Source organism: Oncorhynchus gorbuscha, unplaced genomic scaffold (genome assembly GCF_021184085.1).
Source record: "Oncorhynchus gorbuscha isolate QuinsamMale2020 ecotype Even-year unplaced genomic scaffold, OgorEven_v1.0 Un_scaffold_2591, whole genome shotgun sequence".
NCBI lineage: Eukaryota > Metazoa > Chordata > Actinopteri > Salmoniformes > Salmonidae > Oncorhynchus > Oncorhynchus gorbuscha.
Window position 1 is genome coordinate 1 of NW_025747059.1, and position 20,271 is coordinate 20,271.

Sequence of the window (20,271 nt, forward strand, 5' to 3'; positions counted from 1 at the left end):
TCACTCTAAGACTATACACTCTAAACCTAAACAACACAATTATCTTGGAACGAAGATACGAAGACAGCAAAGACAGCTATGTAGCTAGCTAACACTACACTGATCAAGTCGTTCAGTTGAGTGTAATAGTTTTCCCAGTGCAGCTAATCAGTGGACGTTAGCTAGCTGGCTAGTGAAGACTACGTTAGGACGGCGAAATACGATAATTACTCAATTATCTTTGATACAAAGACGGCTATGTAGCTAGCTGAGAAGAAATTGCTAAGATTAGACAAATCAAAATGTTGTGCAATAATGAAATATAATGAAATGTAAAAAGTTATACTACCTGCGGGAGCGACGCGCCGATGCGATGACCTTTTACTGTCATATAATGCACCATAGGGCTCTCAAATGTAGAGTACTATATATGGTGCCATTTGGGATGTAGACAGAGACACTGTTAATCTGTTCTGTCCTACATCTGAAGTTCTATTTGCTTATTCTTTTAGGATGAACCCAGACAGGCTGATTTAGGCTGATTCAGGGTGAACCCAGACAGGCTGATTCAGGCTGATTCACAGTGAATCCAGACAGGCTGAGGTTCAGACTGATTCCTGATGAACCCAGACAGGCTGATTCAGGCTGATTCACGGTGAACCCAGGCAGGCTGAGGTTCAGACTGATTCTGATTAACCCAGACAGGCTGAGGCTCAGGCTGATTCATGGTGAACACAGGCAGACTGATTCATGATGGACCCATTTAAATCTGAATCATGGTGAACCTAGGCAGGCTGATTCAGGCTGATGTATGGTGAACCCAGGCAGGCTGAGGAAACAATGAGACATCATCATCAGATGATTGAGATCAAGGCTTATTTTAATGTGTAATTTTACTGTAGTTGACACAATATTATGCTTTTAGCATATGGCTATACACTCATTAGCAGCCATTGGTTCGTTGATTAGTCATTGAATTAGATTGAAGGATGGATAATAGGTTATTTGTTGCCAGCATTGTCATACATTTTATCCCGGATGGAGAGACATCTCGGGGAGAAATATGGACATATGTTTTTTTTAATAGTTAAAAAAAAAAAAATCTACTTCAATACCAGTGGTCTAACTTCTTTAAACCCTCAAATAGTTTCAATACAGGCCGTCACTCTGGGGGCAAATCCAGCTAACATCACCCGTATGTTATACATTACCACAACTTAACTGGTCTTCCCAATCCTCTCATGTTATGTCAACTGTCCTGACTTCAGGCAGTATACCCACAACTTCTAATGCTAAATGCCTGTGTGGTTTCCTCTTCCATTCTTACTTTTTATGATGTGCATTTGTACCTTTTGGTGTTTTGATAGGCATTCATTAATAAAATGTGTGATTTATTGGCTTGCGTCCCAAAATGGCACCCTCTGTTCTCTATGTAGTGCACATAGGGCTCTGGTCAGAAGTAGTGCACTATATAGGGAATAGGGTCCCATTTGGGATACACTAGGATTATTTATTGTTACTGTGCTCCCCTCCTCACAGGTGGACCTAAGGAGGACTTTCACATTCCGTAATTCCAAACAGAGTTACCATGGCATCCCCATCATCGCTGCCAACATGGACACCACGGGTACCTTTGAGATGGCACAGGTCCTCAGCAAGGTTAGCACTGTACCGTTTGGGATTGTGCATTCCAAATGGCACTCTATTCCCAAATGGCAACCTTTTCCAAAATGGCAACCTTTTCCAAAATGGCACCCTATTCCCAAAATGGCACCCTATTCCCAAAATGGCACCCTATTCCCAAATGGCACCCTTTCCCGAAATGGCACCCTTTTCCAAAATGGCACCCTAGTCCCACATGGCTCTGGTCAATAGTCAAATCAACTTAAATTGATTTGCAAATAGTCTGGGTATCCATTTGATTAGCTGTTCAGGAGTCTCATGGCTTGGGGGTAGAAGCTATTTAGGAGCCACTTGGACCTAGACTTTGTGCTCCGGTACCGCTTGCCGTGCGGTAGCAGAGAGAACAGTCTATGACTAGGGTGGCTGGAGTCTTTGACAATTTTTAGGGCCTTCCTCTGACACCACCTGGTATAGAGGTCCTGAATGGCAGGAAGCTTGGCCCCGGTGATGTACTTGGCTGTACACACTACCCTCTGTAGTGCCTTGCGGTCGGAGACCGAGCAGTTCCCATACAAGGCATTGATGCAACCAGTCAGGATGCTCTCGATGGTGCAGCTGTAAAACCTTTTGAGGATCTGAGGACCCATGCCAAGTTTCCTTAGGGGGAATAGGTTTTGTTGTGCCCTCTTCACGACTGTCTTGGTGTGCTTGGACCATGTTAGTTTGTTGGTTTCTGACCTCTTCCCTCTCATCGTTGTTGGTGATCAGGCCTACCACTGTTGTGTCATCAGCAAACTTAATGATGGTGTTGGAGTCGTGCCTGGCCATGCAGTCAATGAGTAAACAGGGAGTACAGGAGGGCACTGAGCACGCACCCCTGAGGGGCCCCTGTGTTGAGGATCAGCGTGTTGGATGTGTTGTTACCTACCCTTACCACCTGGGGGCGGCCCGTCAGGAAGTCCAGAATCCAGTCCCAGGGTCCTTAGCTTAGCGATGAGCTTTGAAGAGACTATGGTGTTGAACGCTGAGCTGTAGTCAATTAATAGCATTCTCACATAGGTGTTCCTTTTGTCTAGGTGTGAAAGGGTAGTATGGAAACACTGCTGGACACATGATCAGACCTGGTCACAGACCTGGACACATGCCATGGTAAAGGTCAGGGAGTTTCTACTGACCACATGATCAGACCTGGACACATGCCATGGTAAAGGTCAGGGAGTTTCTACTGACCACATGACCAGACCAGGAAAAACTCCAGTGGTTCTGTTGATTCTCTGTCAACGACAACAACAACAAGTCCAGTCATCCCCAGGTCTGCTTCAGTGAAGTCTTGACAACCTGATGACCTGTGAAAGGGTTGCCAGGGTGATGACCTGTGAAAGGGTTGCCAGGGTGATGACCTGTGAAAGGGTTGCCAGGGTGATGACCTGTGAAAGAGTAGCTAGGGTGATGACCTGTAAAAGGGTTGCCAGGGTGATGACCTGTAAAAGGGTTGCCAGGGTGATGACCTGTAAAAGGGTTGCCAGGGTGATGACCTGTAAAAGGTCAGTTGCCAGAGGACTAAGTAGCAGCGGTGAATTTCCGTTCTTCTTGTTTCTCTACATTCTCCTCAGCAAACTCTCTTCACCGCCAGCCAGAGCACTACACTGTGGAGGAGTGGAAGGTTTTTGCAGCCAAGTTTCCAAGAATATTTGGAGGTTTGTAATAATCCCAGACAACAATGTTTGGAGGTTTGTAATAATCCCAGACAGCAATGTTTGGGTTGTAATAATCCCAGACAACAATGTTTGGAGGTTTGTAATAATCCCAGACAACAATGTTTGGAGGTTTGTAATAATCCCGAACAGCAATGTTTTGAGTTTGTAATATCCCCAGACAGCTTCAATGTTGGGTTTGTAATAATCCAGACAACAATGTTTGGAGGTTTGTAATAATCCCAGACAACAATGTTTGGAGGTTGTAATAATCCCAGACAACAATGTTTGGACAACAATGTTTGGAGGTTTGTAATAATCCCAGACAACAATGTTTGGAGGACAGCTAGAATTGTCTTCATACAGCATTTTCATGACCTCATGCAACAGTGGTGTCCCCAGGGTTTGAATAATGTATTGAATTCAGGAGTTGTTATGGAAATAGTGGGTGGCCCATGGTAATGTTTCTAACGCTTATAAGGACCATTGCTCTGATTTGTTATGGGAGTGCTTATAGTATCACCCATAGAAATATAATCACTAGAACGGCCACCCCTTTAAAGTCAATGATGCCATAACTGGTAGCCATTTTGAGTTTCCCCCATGAGTTTACCAGTCAAATCAGAGGCTCCAGACCCGTTCCTAATGATTCTATTTCTACGGTAGCACCTCCATCCTTCCAACCCTGGTTGTTCTCTCACACTGCGCCCGTCCCCGTCCCCCTCGGCACGTAGCGGTCCAGTTCAGGCAGTCAAGCCGACCTGGAGAAGCTGTGCAGCGTCCTGGAGGCCGTCTCTGACATCAGATTTGTCTGTCTGGACGTTGCCAACGGCCTACTCTGAACACTTTGTGTTTGTCAAAACCGTCAGGGGGAGGTTTCCCCAACACACTATCATGGTGAGGCCGTTCCATCAAGTTAACACACAGCTGATCAGCTTTCCAAGACTTCATTTGCTTATGTCATTTCAATTACTGCAAATATTCTTACATGTGCAATGTGATGTGCCATGCAATGTTAAACTATCACCTGTTTGGTAGTGAGTTGGTTTGGTAGCAGTATAGGGATTCTAAATGCTATGACTATGTCTGTCTGTGTGTCTGTCTGTGTGTCTGTCTGTGTCTCTAACTGTGGTCAGGCTGGCAACGTGGTGACAGGAGAGATGGTGGAGGAGCTGATCCTGGCAGGGCTGACATCATTAAAGTGGGTATTGGGCCAGGTGGGTCTGGTACTCTGGTACTCTGTCTGTTACTCCATCTGTTACTCTGTTACCCTGTCTGTTACTCTGATACTCCATCTGTTACTCTGTTACCCTGTCTGTTACTCCATCTGTTACTCTGTTACTCCATCTGTTACTCTGTTACTCCATCTGTTACTCTGTTACTCTGTCTGTTACTCCATCTGTTACTCCATCTGTTACTCTGTTACTCCATCTGTCTCTGTTACTCTGTCTGTTACTCTGGTACTCCATCTGTTACTCTGTTGCCCTGTCTGTTACTCTGTCTGTTAATCTGGTTGCTCTGTATGTTAGCCTGTCTGTTGCTCTGTCTGTTGCTCTGTCTGTTACTCTAGTACTCCATCTCTACTCCACCCTGTCTGTTACTCTGTTTACTCTGTTGCTCTGTTACTCTGTCTGGTACTGGGTACTCCTGGTACTGTCTCTTACTCTGTCTGTTACTCTGTCTGTTACTCTGTCTGTTTTACTCTATCTGTTACTCTGTCTGTTACTCTGTTAGGTGCTCTGTTACTCTGTCTGGTACTTTGTCATTACTCTGTCTGTTACTCTGGTACTTTGTCTGTCTTACTCTGTCTGGTACTCTGTCTGTTTACTCCTGTCTGTTGCTCTGTCTGTACTCCGGTACTCCCATTATTATTACTCTGTCTGTTACTCTGTCCATGTTACTCTGTCTGGTACTCTGTTACTCTGTCTGTTACTCTGGCACTAAGTCTGTTACTCTGTTACTATGTCTGTTACTCTGTCTGGTACTCTGTCGATACTCTGTCTGGTACTCTGTCTGTTCTCTGTCTGTTCTCTGTCTGTTGCTCTGTCTCATCTGGTACTCTGTCTGTACTCCATCTCTGTCTGTTACTCTGTTACTCTGTCTGTTACTCTATGTTGGTACTCTGGTACTCTGTCTGTTACTCTGTCTGTTACTCTATACAGGCTTGTTGCTCTGGTCTCTGTTACTCTGGCACTAAGTCTGTTACTCTGTTACTATGTCTGTTACTATGTCTGGTACTCTGTCTGTTATCTCTGGTACTCTGTTACTCTGTCTGTCTGTACTCTGTCTGGTACTCTGTCTGGTACTCTGTCTATGGTCTGGTACTCTTTCTGGTACTCTGTCTGGTACTCTGTTTACTCCATCTGGTACTCTGTCTGGTACTCCAAGTATGTTACTCTGTCGGTTACTCTGTCTGTTACTCTGTCTGTTACTCTATGTTACTCTGTTACTCTGTCTGTTTTACCCTGTTATGTTACTCTGTTACTCTGTCTGTTACTCTAGCACCCTCTTCCTCTACATAGTGCTCTATAAGTAGAGCACTCTATGGAGTCATGAGTTCACCAGGGCTCCTTCAAGAGAGAACAATACTTCAGCTGAGTGCATTTCAGCTCCTGACAAACTGACACGTCATGATTCCCCTCTAGGTTCTGTGTGTACGACGCGCATTAAGACGGGAGTGGGGATACCCCCAGCTCAGTGCTGTCATAGAGTGTGCAGACTCCGCCCACGGCCTGAAGGCTCACATCATCTCAGTGAGTGACCTCTGACCTCAAGAACCTTCTGACATTCTGACCTCTTGGGTCAGATTCAGGAGGGTGTAACGCACCTGCACACTACATGTATCTACACAACATTCCTATCTGAACGAACCCAGGGGTTAAAGGTGCTGGAGCTCAGGTTACGCCTGGCTTTCCCTTTGAGAGATTAAACCGCTGAACGGTCCCACAATGTTTGCTCAATATGTTTTGTTTTATCTCACCAGGATGGCGGATGCAGCTGTCCTGGTGATGTGGCTAAGGCATTTGGTGAGTCCTGGTTTGATAAATCATACTATCATAGTGACATTGTGTGTGTGTGTCCTATTCTTTATGGTGCCTGGTCATTGTAGTGCACTATATTGGTAATGGGATGCATTTGGAACGCATGCATTGTGTTTCGTCACTCAAAAATACTGCCTTGCCTGACCCTCTCTCAACAGTGTTGTGTGTGTGTGATTCTAGGCGCTGGAGCTGATTTTGTGATGCTGGGGGCATGCTGGCTGGCCACGACCAGTGTGCCGGGAGGTCATTGAGAAGAATGGCAGAAAGGTCCAGCTGTTCTATGGGATGAGCTCTGACACGGCCATGAAGAAACACGTAGGGGGAGTGGCAGAGTACAGGTAAAACAGTACTCATTAGGTGGGTGCTTATATCTGTCCTGTCTTACACATGGGGGGTTATATCCGTTTCTCCCTGAGACGCCCTCGGAGAGGGAGTCAGAAAAGCCAGGGCCCTGGAGAAATGAGTGTTAAGTGCCTTGCTCAAGGGCACCTCAACAGATTGTTTCACCTTGCTGGGGGGTGGGGATTCAAAGTAGCAACATTACGGTTAATGGTCCAATGATCTAACCGCTAGGCCAGTGGTTCCCAGCCCTTCTTCGGTTTACTGTACCACCAACTGAATTTAGCTCTGCCTGGGTACCCCTGAAGTACCCCCTTGTGCATTTACCAGAAGGCCTATGGTCTCATGAGTCTTCTCAAGTACCCCTGGGGTCCTTGTACCCCTAGTTGGGAACCCCTGCCTAGCCTACCTTCCGCCCACACTATAGAAATACAGTATCCTTTCAGTTTTCAAGTACAGTAACTTACACACACATTTCCTTCAAAATGTTAATTTAGTAGTTAGCTCTGGTCTGTTTAGTACAAAACTGTAGATGATGTCAAGACCTAAGAAATCAATGTGCCTGATTAACCCAATGGAAAGACCATAGATTTATTGACAAGTCTTCCCCCATACCCCTCTCCTCCTGCAGAGCATCAGAGGGCAGGACGGTGGAGGTGCCGTGCAGGGGGGATGTAGAGGCACCATCAGGGACATTCTGGGTGGTCTGCGCTCCCACCTGCACTACGTAGGGCTGCCAAACTGAAGGAGCTCAGTCGCAGGACCACCTTTATCAGAGTCACACAGCAGGCCAGCCACATGTTCACATAGTAGTAAATAGACGGACGGACAGTAAACTTTCTTGTTTCAATTGTGCTGATTTAACTTCAAATGTAAAAGTGTGAATCTACAACAATATTTATGTGAATGCATGCATTTTTGTTTGTTGCCTGTACACAATAAATAGAAAGAGGAGAAACAGAATGAAATACCAACCTGGACTCAGGGTGTAAGACGTAATATAGTAAACTTATATCCGTGACACTCCAAATAGTATGATATGTAACGTTTGGCATGCTATTCATTTGTGGATGTCCATCTTCCATTTCGTACAATATGTTACGAATTTGCAAAACATATGATATGTTATGAATTCTAATTTGTTGAGGCCAAAGTTATCTAGGTGGCTAATGCTAATGTTAGCGGGTTAGGGTTAAGGTTATGTTAAGGAAGGGTTAGCTAACATGCTAAATGGTTGCAAAGTTGCAAAAAATTGGTCAGTAGTTCCAAAGTTGCGAATTAGATAAAATTCTAAAATTGTCTGTGATGTTATTCATACACACAACCTTTGGGTTGCTTGATGTTCATGTTTTTTACACCTACCCAACCTGACCAACCACTCTACTTTTGTTTTTGTCATAAGTAGCCTTCTGTCTTATGTAACCATACCAAATGTAACATATTATAATAAATTGAGTGTTTTCGAAATCTGGATTTACATTTACTATGTTACGTGTAGTCTATGAGACCAGGCTGGAAAAACAGAGTGCAAGAGTATATTACGTGTAGTCTATGAGACCAGGCTGGAAAAACAGAATGCTAGAGTATGTTACGTGTAGTCTATGAGACCAGGCTGGAAAAACAGAGTGCTAGAGTATGTTACGTGTAGTCTATGAGACCAGGCTGGAAAAACAGAATGCAAGAGTATGTTACGTAGTCTATGAGACCAGGCTGGACCAGGCTGGAAAAACAGAATGCTAGAGTATGTTACGTGTAGTCTATGAGCCCAGGCTGGAAAAACAGAGTGCTAGAGTATGTTACGTGTAGTCTATGAGCCCAGGCTGGAAAAACAGAATGCTAGAGTATGTTACGTGTAGTCTATGAGCCCAGGCTGGAAAAACAATGCTAGAGTATGTTACGTGTAGTCTATGAGCCCAGGCTGGAAAAACAATGCTAGAGTATGTTACGTGTAGTCTATGAGACCAGGCTGGAAAAACAGAATGCTAGAGTATGTTACGTGTAGTCTATGAGCCCAGGCTGGAAAAAACAGAGTGCTAGAGTAAGCAGCTGCTCTGTTGCTCCTCTTGAAAAGACGAATGACAAATTTCAGTTGACTCTGTTATTTATTATTCTGGTATACAGAGACAATACATTTGTTCATGTTCTTTTGTGTTTCTTGAAACAAATTTGTTGAAAATCTAAATGACACGTTTAAAAAATGACCACTGAAATATTTTGTCCATAAACCTGCAAAACCTCTCTAAGAAAAAGACCATAGATCATACAGAACAGATTGGAGTATATCCTACAAACTAAACCGTAATACCACAGTTAAGAAAAGCAACTTTGAAGTCTTCAATTCCTCTTGTTTCCTGTTTCCTGTTGTACATAAATGTTTCTCACATATGAGGTACACAAAAAGTGATTTCCTTTTGGGGGTTTGCGGACCAATGCATGAACATTTTTAAATCACAGATTGTTCAATAATAACAATGATCCTATTTTGTATAATATCTACAACCATGTTTATATTTTAGCACATACATATCTCAGGGTAAAACAGTCAATGGGCGGTGTCTGTTTCTCTGCCAGTTCACCTGATTATTGGCAGATAATGACAACAGTCTAATAATCTCTATTCATTCTCTCTCTCTCTCTCTCTCTCTCTCTCTCTCTCGCTCTCCCACTCTTTCTCTCACTCTCCCTCCTCTCTCTCTCAATGAATTTGAAAATATCCAATTGCTTTCTGTGAATTTTGAAAATATCCCAATTCCTGACTTCTGTAGTAAGTACTTTATTTTGTGTAATTAAAAATGATAAATAGTTTTATGAGAAAGAAAGAGAGACACCCGTAAATTCAGTCTAAAGTAAGTTGGGTACACGAGTGGGTAGTGAGGCCAGGTAGTTACAGAATGTAGAGAAATGTCCACATGCATGGGCACATCCTCTACTGACTTCTGTATATTCACTGTAATCTCCTCTACTGTACCCTTTATGGTCCATATTCACTGATGATCTCCTCTGCTGTTAGGTACTGGTCCATAAATGATCTCCTCACTGTTGAACCCTATGGCACTGGTCCATATTCATTTTCCTCTGTTGAAACTCCATATTCACTGATGATCTCCTCTACTGTTGAACCCTATGGCACTGGTCCAGACACCCCTATGGCACTGGTCCAGAATTCAGTTGAACCCTATGGCACTGGTCCAGTGATCTCCTCTACTGTTGAACCCTATGGTACTGGTCCATATTCACTGATGATCTCCTCTACTGTTGAACCCTATGGCACTGGTCCATATTCACTGATGATCTCCTCTACTGTTGAACCCCTAGTGGTCCACACTGAATCTCCTCTACTGTTGAACCCTACTGGCACTGGTCCATATTCTGATGTCCACATGCATGGCACTGGTCCATATTCACTGATGATCTCCTCTACTGTTGAACCCCTATGACTGGTCCATATTCACTTGATCTCCTCTACTGTTGAACCCTATGGCACTGGTCCATATTCCACTGATGATCTTGACTCTAGCCTTTTCACTTGATAGCACCATGATTACTCTGATTTTCCTGAATTAAAAGTATGAAAATATACATTTGGATGATTATACATTTGAATGATTCATGTCACGTGAAGATGCAATGTGTTCTTAGGTGACATATGTCGAGGTGACATTGAGGCTTGAGTTTTACATGGGATGTCGTTCATACAAAGAACTGATGAAAGTGAATCAGAGACATTTTAGAGGGTCATTGGCTGTAATGATTTAACATGGGAAAACACAAACCTATAATTCAGGTTTTGCACATACAACACAATTACAACTAAGTCAATTGGACAGGTTCACTATACCTGTAGTTCAATGTCAGTGGCTATCCCTCCACCACCTTTACAGTGTAAAACGTTGTATAACGTCCAGAAACACCAATGTAAAACGTTTAATGTCCAGAATAACCACTGTAAAACGTTGTATAACGTCCAGAAGAACCCCTGTAAAATGTTGTATAACGTCCAGAAGAACCCCTGTTAAACGTTGTATAACATCCAGAAGAACCACTGTAAAACGTTGTATAACGTCCAGAAGAACCCCTGTAAAATGTTGTATAACGTCCAGAAGAACCACTGTAAAACGTTGTATAACGTCCAGAAGAACCCCTGTAAAACGTTGTATAACGTCCAGAAGAACCAATGTAAAACGTTGTATAACGTCCAGAAGAACCAATGTAAAACGTTGTATAGTGTCCAGAAGAACCACTGTAAAACGTTGTATAACGTCCAGAAGAACCCTGTAAAAACGTTGTATAACGCCCAGAAGAACCCTACGAAGAACCAATGTATAACGTTGTATAACGTCCAGAAGAACCCCTGTAAAATGTTGTATAACGTCCAGAAGAACCACTGTAAAACGTTGTATAACGTCCAGAAGAACCCATTTAAAACGTTGTTTAACGTCCAGAAGAACCATTGTAAAACGTTGTATAACGTCCAGGAGAACCACAGAATGCCACCAATAAAGGTGAAGTACAACTCACTGCAGGAGAACCTATCAGGTAACTTACTACAGTATATCTAAAACAAGAAGGGAATGAAGACATTAAATCACAAAGAATGCATCCCAAATGGCACTCTCATCGCTTTATAGTGCACTACATCTGACCATAGCCCAAAATGAGTGCACTTTATAGGAAACGGGTGCCATTTGGGACACACACTAGCTATCAAAGATACTACTAACCTTGTCCTATAGACATTGGTTGATGTTCAAATCAATATGGTTACTCTTTGAATTCACTTTCTGGAATATGGCCTATAACAAAATTATACACACCCACATTTCTGTAAACTAAAATGATTGCAACATACAGAGCATTAGGAAAGTTTTCAGACCCCTTGACTTTTTCCACATTTTGTTACGTTACAGCCTTATTCTAAAATGTATTCAATAGTTGTTTTCCCTCATCAATCTACACACAACACGCCATAATGACAAAGCAAAACTGTTTTTAGTTTTTTTGCTAATTTATAAAAATACAAAACTGAAATATCACATTTCCATAAGTATTCAGACCCTTTACTCAGTACTTTGTTGAAGCACCTTTGGCAGAGATTACAGCATCAAGTCTTCTTGGGTATGATGCTACAAGCTTGGCACACTTGTTTTTGGGGAGCTTCTCCCATTCTACTCTGCAGATCCTCTCAAGCTCTGTCAGGTTGGATGGGGAGTGTCGCTGCACAGCTATTTTCAGGTCCCTCCAGAGATGTTCGATCGGGTTCAAGTCCAGGCTCTGGATGGGCTACTCAAGGACATTCAGAGACTTGTCCCGAAGCCACTCCTGCATCGTCTTGGCTGTGTGCTTAGGGTCGTTGTCCTGTTAGAAGGTGACCCTTCGCCCCAGTCTAAGGTCCTAAGCTCTCTGGGGAAGATTTTCATCAAAATCTGTACTTTGTACTGTACTTTGCTCTGTTCATCTTTCCCTCGATCCTGACTAGCCTCCCAGTGCCTGCTGCTGAAAAACATCCCCACAGCATGATGCTGCCACCACCATGCTTCACCGTAGGGATGGTACCAAGTTTCCTCCAGACGTGATGCTTAGCATTCAGTCCAACAAGTTTAATCTTGGTTTCATCAGACCAGATAATCTTGTTTCTCATGGTCAGAGTTATTTAGGTGCCTTTTGGCGAGCTCCAAGCGGGCTGTCATGTGCCTTTTACTGAGGAGTGGCTTCCATCTGGCCACTCTACCATAAAGGCCTGATTTGGTGGAGTGCTGCAGAGATGGATGTCCTTCTGGAAGGTTCTCCCATCTGCACAGAGGAACTCTGGAGCTCTGTCAGAGTGACGTTTTTTTGTTCACCTTTATTTAACCAGGTAGACTAGTTGAGAACAAGTTCTCATTTACAACTGCAACCTGGCCAAGAATAAAGCAAAGCAGTTCGACACATACAACAACACAGAGTTACACATAGAATAAACAAACATACAGTCAATAATACAGTGGAAAACATCTTTATACAGTGTGTGCAAATGAGGTAAGATAAGAGAGGTAAGGCAATAAATAAATAGGCCATGGTGGCGAAGTAATTACAACATACCAATTAAACACGGGAGTGATTGATGTGCAGAAGATGAATGTGCAAGTAGAGATACTGGGGAGCAAAGGAGCAAGATAAATAAATAAATACAGTATGGGGATGAGGTAGTTGGATGGGCGATATTACAGATGGGCTATGTACAGGTGCAGTGATCTGTGAGCTGCTCTGACAGCTGGTGCTTAAAGTTAGTGAGGGAGATATTAGTCTCAGCTTCAGTGATTTTTGCAGTTCGTTCCAGTCATTGGTAGCAGAGAACTTGAAAGGCGGCCAAAGGAGGAATTGGCTTTGGGGGTGACTAGTGAGATATACCTGCTGGAGCGCGTGCTACGGGTGGATGCTGCTATAGTGCCCAGTGAGCTGAGATAACGGCAGGGCTTTACCTAGCAGAGACTTGTAGATGACCTGGAGCCATTGGGTTTGACGACGAGTATGAAGCGAGGGCCAGCCAACGAGAGGATACAGGTCCCAGTGGTGGGTAGTATATGGGGCTTTGGTGACAAAACACATGGCACTGTGATAGACTACACCCAATTTGTTGAGTTGAGTGTTGGAGGCTATTTTGTAAATGACATCGCCGAAGTCGAGGATCGGTAGGATGGTGAGTTTTACGAGGGTATGTTTGGCAGCATGAGTGAAGGATGCTTTGTTGCGAAATAGGAAGCCGATTCTAGATTTAATTTTAGATTTAATTTTGGATTGGAGATGCTTAATGTGAGCCTGAATGGAGAGTTTACAGTCTAACCAGACACCTAGGTATTTGTAGTTGTCCACATATTCTAAGTCAGAACCGTCCAGAGTAGTGATGCTGGACGGGCGGGCAGGTGCGGGCAGTGATCGGTTAAAGAGCATGCATTTAGTTTTACTTGCATTTAAGAGCAATTGGAGGCAACAGAAGGAGAGTTGTATGGCATTGAAGCTCATCTGGAGGTTAGTTAACACAGTGTCCAAAGAAGGGCCAGAAGTATAGAGAATGGTGTCATCTGCATAGATGTGGATCAGAGAATCACCAGCAGCAAGAGCAACATTATTGATATATACAGAGAAGAGAGTCGGCCCTAATTGAACCCTGTGGCACCTCCATAGAGACTGCCAGAGGTCGAGACAACAGGCCCTCCGATTTGACACGCTGACTCTATCTGAGAAGTAGTTGGTGAGCCAGGCGAGGCAGTCATTTGAGAAACCAAGGCTGTTTAGTCTGCCGATAAGAATGTGGTGATTGACAGAGTCAGAAGCCTTGGCCAGGTCGATGAATACGGCTGCACAGTAATGTCTCTTATCGATGGCGGTTATGATATCGTTTAGTACCTTGAGTGTGGCTGAGGTGCACTCATGACCAGCTCTGAAACCAGACTGCATAGCGGAGAAGGTACGGTGGGATTCGAAATGGTCGGTGATCTGTTTCTTAACTTGGCTTTCAAAGACCTTAGAAAGGCAGGGTAGGATAAATATAGGTTTTTAGCAGTTTGGGTCTAGAGTGTCTCCTCCTTTGAAGAGGGGATGATCGCGGCAGCTTTCCAATCTAGGGAATCTCAGATGATACGAAAGAGAGGTTGAACAGGCTAGTAATAGGGGTTGCAACAATTTTGGCAGATAATTTTAGAAAGAGAGGGTCCAGATTGTCTAGCCCGGTTGATTTGTAGGGTTCCAGATTTTGCCGCTCTTTCAGAACATCAGCTATCTGGATTTGGGTGAAGGAGAAATGGGGAGGCTTGGCGAGTTGCTGTGGGGGGTGCCGGGCAGTTGACCGGGGTAGGGGTAGTCAGGTGGAAAGCATGGCCAGCCGTAGAAAAATGCTTATTAAAATTATCAATTATAGTGGATTTATCGGTGGTGACAGTGTTTCCTAGCCTCAGTGCAGTGGACAGCTGGGAGGAGGTGTTCTTATTCTCCATGGACTTTACAGTGTCCCAGAACTTTTTTGAGTTTGTGCTACAGGATGCAAATTTCTGTTTGAAAAAGCTAGCCTTAGCTTTCCTAACTGCCTGTGTATATTGGTTCCTAACTTCCCTGAAAAGTTGCATATCACCAGGGTTATTCGATGCAAATGCAGAACACCACAGGATGTTTTTGTGCTTGTCATGGGCAGTCAGGTCTGGAGTGAACCAAGGGCTATATCTGTTCCTGGTTCTACATTTTTTGAATGGAGTATGCTTATTTTAGATGGTGAGGAAGGCACTTTTAAAGAATAACCAGGTATCTTCTTCTGACGGGATGTGTCATTCCAAGATACCCCGACCAGGTCAATTAGAAAGGCCTGCTCGCTGAAGTGTTTTAGGGAGCGTTTGAAAGTGATGAGGGGTGGTCGTTTGACCGCAGACCCATTACGGATGCAGGCAATGATCGCTGAGATCTTGGTTGAAAACAGCAGAGGTGTATTTGGAGGGCAGGTTGGTTAGGATGATATCTATGAGGGTGCCTGTGTTTACGGATTTGGGGTTGTACCTGGTAGGTTCATTGATAATTTGTGTGAGATTGAGGGCATCAAACTTAGATTCTAGGATGGCCGGGGTGTTAAGCATGTCCCAGTTTAGGTCACCTAGTAGGATGAGCTCAGAAGATAGATGGGGGGCAATCAATTCACATATGCTGTTGAGGGCACAGCTGGGGGCAGAGGGTGGTCTATAGCAAGTGGCAATGGTGAGAGACTTGTTTCTGGCCGGGCAGCCAGCTCTAGGAAGAGTCTCAAGGATGATGCACCTGAGCTCAATTTCGAGTCTCATAGCAAAGGGTTTGAATACTTACGTAAATACGGTATTACTGTTTTTAGGGGTTAATAATGCCTTTAAAAAACTGTTTTCACTTTGTCATTATGTGGTATTGTGTGTAGATTGATAAAGACTTAAAAGAAAAATCCATTTCAGAATAAGGCTGTAACGTAACATAATGTATGAAAAGTCAAGGGGTCTGAATACATCAGGAATGCACTGTATACAGTGTATGTGTAATCCTTTATTACACAAATTGTGGTTTTCATTAAAACAAATATTCCATCCTACTTTTTTTGGGGGGGGGGGGTTTAGATTTAGGCGTTCTGTGCCACTACTAATACTATAACACCATGGAAAAGCTGATCGTGAAAGCTTTTCCCTAAACTAGTATTTCACTGCCTCTCAAACCTGATTCTGAGGTCCATTCTTCCTCGCTGGGACTGTCCTCACAATCAGAGGGTATGATCTTAACTGCTCAATTAGGCTGCTTTGGCCCTTAGAATGTCCCTGGGTTCATTGTCTGGGAATCTACATGTCTATCATTCAGCATTGTATTTCCCTTTAAAGCCTAAGCCTAACTGCACAACGTTGTCCTGAGGCAGCAAAATGAAAACGACATTTCATCACATAAAACAATGTCCTCAAATGTATGGGGGAGGGGGGGGGTTCTAATGACTGAGGGTAACGATGAGCAGTAGAGGATTGTATTCTAACAAGGCAGAAATTATCAATTGATATAACTCACACATGCATAATTCACTTTATAGGTCAATATAGAGGACAGATCTCATGGTTTAGTAAATTCAAGCCTTTCCAGGTCAACCATCTGCTAGCTACAGTATCCACTAACTGTGTTCTGGAGAGAGACTGGCCTCCCAGGCAGTGGGCCACTCACTGTGTTCTGGAGAGAGACTGGCCTCCCAGGCAGTGGGCCACTCACTGTGTTCTGGAGAGAGACTGGCCTCCCAGACAGTGGGCCACTCACTGTGTTCTGAAGAGAGAGACTGGCCACCCAGACAGTGGGCCACTCACTGTGTTCTGTGTTCTGAAGAGAGAGACTGGCCACCCAGACAGTGGACTGTGTTCTGGAAACCTCCCAGACAGTGGACCAAACACAGACAACAATGTTCCTTCCATAGAAATAGAATCATAAAACATGTATATACCAGGTAAATGAATCCTTTCCATTAATGTGGATAGATAGATTAAACCAAACAGCACTAACAACGTTACAAACATATAAAACTATGTTCCCTACCTCCTGTACAACACTCCAGCTCCTTCAACGACTAACATTTGACCTTCCTTCGATGGAGAATTTGACCTGCTGAGTTATAAAAGAGGGTTTTGGCAGAGTCAAAGGGGGTTCCTCGTCCGCCCTCTCTGTCTGATCTCTCTCTGGAGCAGACCACCTCCTCTTACGACCCCAGGGTTTTTTCTTTGTCTGCCTCACCCACTTCTGTCTTGAGGGGCGGAGGGAGCATGGGGCTATTCTGTTCTCTCTCTCTCGTCTCTCCATTGTCTCTCCCTATCATCTCTCCATTCCCTGAGACAGCCTGCAGGTCCGAGGTGCTCCTGGGTCCAACTCCAGTTCCGTTGACCCCTGGTCCAGATCCGGGTCTCAGTCCAGATCCTGTCACCTGGTCCACACAGCGGGGGACGTCCCTGTCCTCCTTATTCAAACTGTCTGTTTTGGCCACTTGCACCAGGAAGACACTGTTGCTGCCTGCAGCATTCAAACTGTTCCTAAAGTCCTTGTCCATACTCTGACCGTCTCTCTGACCATTACTCTGGCTATTCCCCTGACTGTTCCCCTGGCGGTTAGACCCCTGTGTAATGTCCCCAGTGTTGTGGCTGTGCCTCAGCTTGACCTCGTGACCCTGGCTGTTGTGGTTCCTCCCAGACACAGAGCCACCGCCACCCTCAGGCTCCTGAGGGTCAGGGAGACACACACGTCCCCAACACACAGCTTGGCACAGCTCAGCTCCAACAGCTGAGTGGTCCGGCCAGGGCAGCAGGACGACCAGCCCTGGCCGAACACAAAGAACGGGTACTCTAACAGCACCTCCACACACACCTGCAGAGGAATACAACACACAAAGGATACACAATAAACTGTCATTGGCATAAACATTGACATTAGGATGGGGTTATGGTAGCCTGGTCTCAGATCTGTTTGTGCTCTTTTCAACACCACTGCGGTGAGAGAATGAGTGACAAGGCGTTGGCATGGTAGTACAAACAGACTGGCACTGAGTCTAGGGGAATGGAGACAACAACAAGCATCGCAAGCTTACCTGTGCTTTGTGTTCCCCGACACCGAACTGTATGATGACAGCGTTGGGTGTCTGGCCCGTGTCGATGCGTTCCACTGTGCTGGAGTCAATCTTCAGCTCACTGCTGATCTCAGCACTCTGGATAAAGTCCTCCGTCTTCAGGTCCTCCACTCGCTTCAGCTCCCCATCCGCCAGCTGGATGATGGAGCCACGCATGAAGAAGGAGGGAGGCCTGGACAGGGGCTGGAGCAGGGGAGGGGAGAGAGAGAGTGGGGGTGGCCTGGACAGGGGCTGGAGCAGGGGAGGGGGAAGAGGAGAGAGTGGGGGTGGCCTGGACAGGAGCTGGAGCTAGGGCTGGGGCAGGGGAGGGGGAAGAGGAGAGAGTGGGGATGGCCTGGACAGGGCTGGAGCTAGGGCTGGGGCAGGGGAGGGGGAAGAGGAGAGAGTGGGGGTGGCCTGGACAGGGGCTGGAGCTAGGGCTGGGGCAGGGGAGGGGAAGGGAAGAGGAGCTGGAGCTAGGGCTGGGGATGGGGGTGGCCTGGACAGGAGCTGGAGCTAGGGCTGGGGCAGGGGAGGGGGACGCCACCACATTAGCAGGTGTGTTAGACGGGATTTGGATGTGTTGGATGGGTAGTACATGGGCCTGGAGTACAGCAGGGGACTGGTGGTGGCCGTCCGACCCAGCATCTCACACTTGGACAGGGACGTGGTGAGGTAGGTGTGGCGGGGGAGGGATGCGGTTGATGGGGCCAGCTGAGGGCGGTGGTGCTGGCCGTCCTAGCGGTCACCGAGCAGGCAGCCTCGAGGTCAGTAGTAGTGGTAACTCCATTAACGGATATCAGGAGAGACTGGAGGGACTGGCCGTCCGGGATGACCAGGTGCTGCGGCAGAGTGGCGTAGCTGACGCCATGCTGGTTACCTGCCCTGGCGATGTAGCCAATGATTGGTGCCTGGGTGGTGGAGTACAGGCTGTGAACATGCTCGTCAGAGTGGTGGGTGGTCTGGATAACCGTGTGAGGGACAGAAGAGACCTTCAGAGCCTCAGAGGAGTTGAGGGAGGTGAAAGAGGAGGTTCTGGAGACAGGTTTCCTTAGACAGATGCCTCCTCCCTCACTGTGTATTAGTGATGGGTGGACCTGAACAGTGTCCTGCTCAGCACCACTGGTAGGGTGGGGGTGGTGTTTGGGCTGGGCGTTTGCTACCAGCACCAGGGAGGTTTGTAGTCCTGTGGAATCCTGGGTAGTGTAGTCTGCGGGAATGAGGATGTGTCGAGCTTCATATCCATGGTGAACCTGCTGATTGTTCTGGTTAGAGTAGGAGGTTCCTTTGATGCCAGCACAGCTCTGTTTACCGAAACTCCTCTCCAGCTCTCCATTCAGCTGCACCACCTTCAAATCAAATCAATCATTATTTGCCATATCCACAGGATACAGTGTAGTCTACACTGTACAATGACATGCTTACCCACAAGCTCTCCTCGCAAACAGTTCAACATCTAAAAATATCTTAAATTTTAAAACGATGTAAATACCTTGGTGTGTCCGCCCTCAGCTTTGTTGACCCCTAACCCATCCGTATACTGGACCAGCACCTGGGAGGGGGCAAGGGTGAGGGTGTGGGGAGGAGGCCCACCCCAGGGTGGGTGTGGAGCTGGAGAGGCTGGAGGTGGCCCTGGGTAGGGGAGGTGACAGTCAGAGGGCTACTGCTGTCCAGCTGGATGTACTGGTGGGTAGTGGTGAAGTGGGTCCCTCCAACGGACACAGCCAGGTCCGACGGCAGACCTATCTGGACCTGGTTCTGCTGGTCCCCAACCTTAACATAACATAACAGCCAGGTCAGACGGCAGACCTATCTGGACCTGGTTCTACTGGTCCCCAACCTTAACATAACAGAGTATTTCATTAATCGCCCCAAAGGAGATATGTGTTCGCACCAACCAAAACATAAAAAACACTAATAATTATACAGTGGGGCAAAAAAGTATTTAGTCAGCCACCAATTGTGCAAGTTCTCCCACTTAAAAAGATGAGAGAGGCCTGTAATTTTCATCATAGGTACACTTCAACTATGACAGACAAAATGAGAAAAAAAATCCAGAAAATCACATTGTAGGATTTTTAATTAATTTATTTGCAAATTATGGTGAAAAATAAGTATTTGGTCAATAGCAAAAGTTTATCTCAATACTTTGTTATATACCCTTTGTTGGGAATGACAGAGGTCAAACGTTTTCACACACTGTTGCTGGTATTTTGGCCCATTCATCCATGCAAATCTCCTCTAGAGCAGTGATGTTTTGGGGACTTTCAACTCCTCCAAAGATTTTCTATGGGGTTGAGATCTGGAGACTGGCTAGGCCAGTCCTTGAAATTATTCTTAATGAAGCCACTCCTTCATTGCCCGGGCGGTGTGTTTGGGATCATTGTCATGCTGAAAGACCCAGCCACTTTTCATCTTCAATGCCGTTGCTGATGGAAGGAGGTTTTCACTCAAAATCTCACGATACATGGCCCCATCCATTCTTTCCTTTACA

General features: G+C 45.5%; 1 pseudogene; it reads left to right on the plus strand.

Annotated features, from left to right (window-relative positions):
• Positions 1–1,461: 1,461 nt before the first annotated feature.
• Positions 1,462–7,486, plus strand: LOC124026101 (annotated as a pseudogene).
• The last annotated feature ends 12,785 nt before the right edge of the window (positions 7,487–20,271 follow it).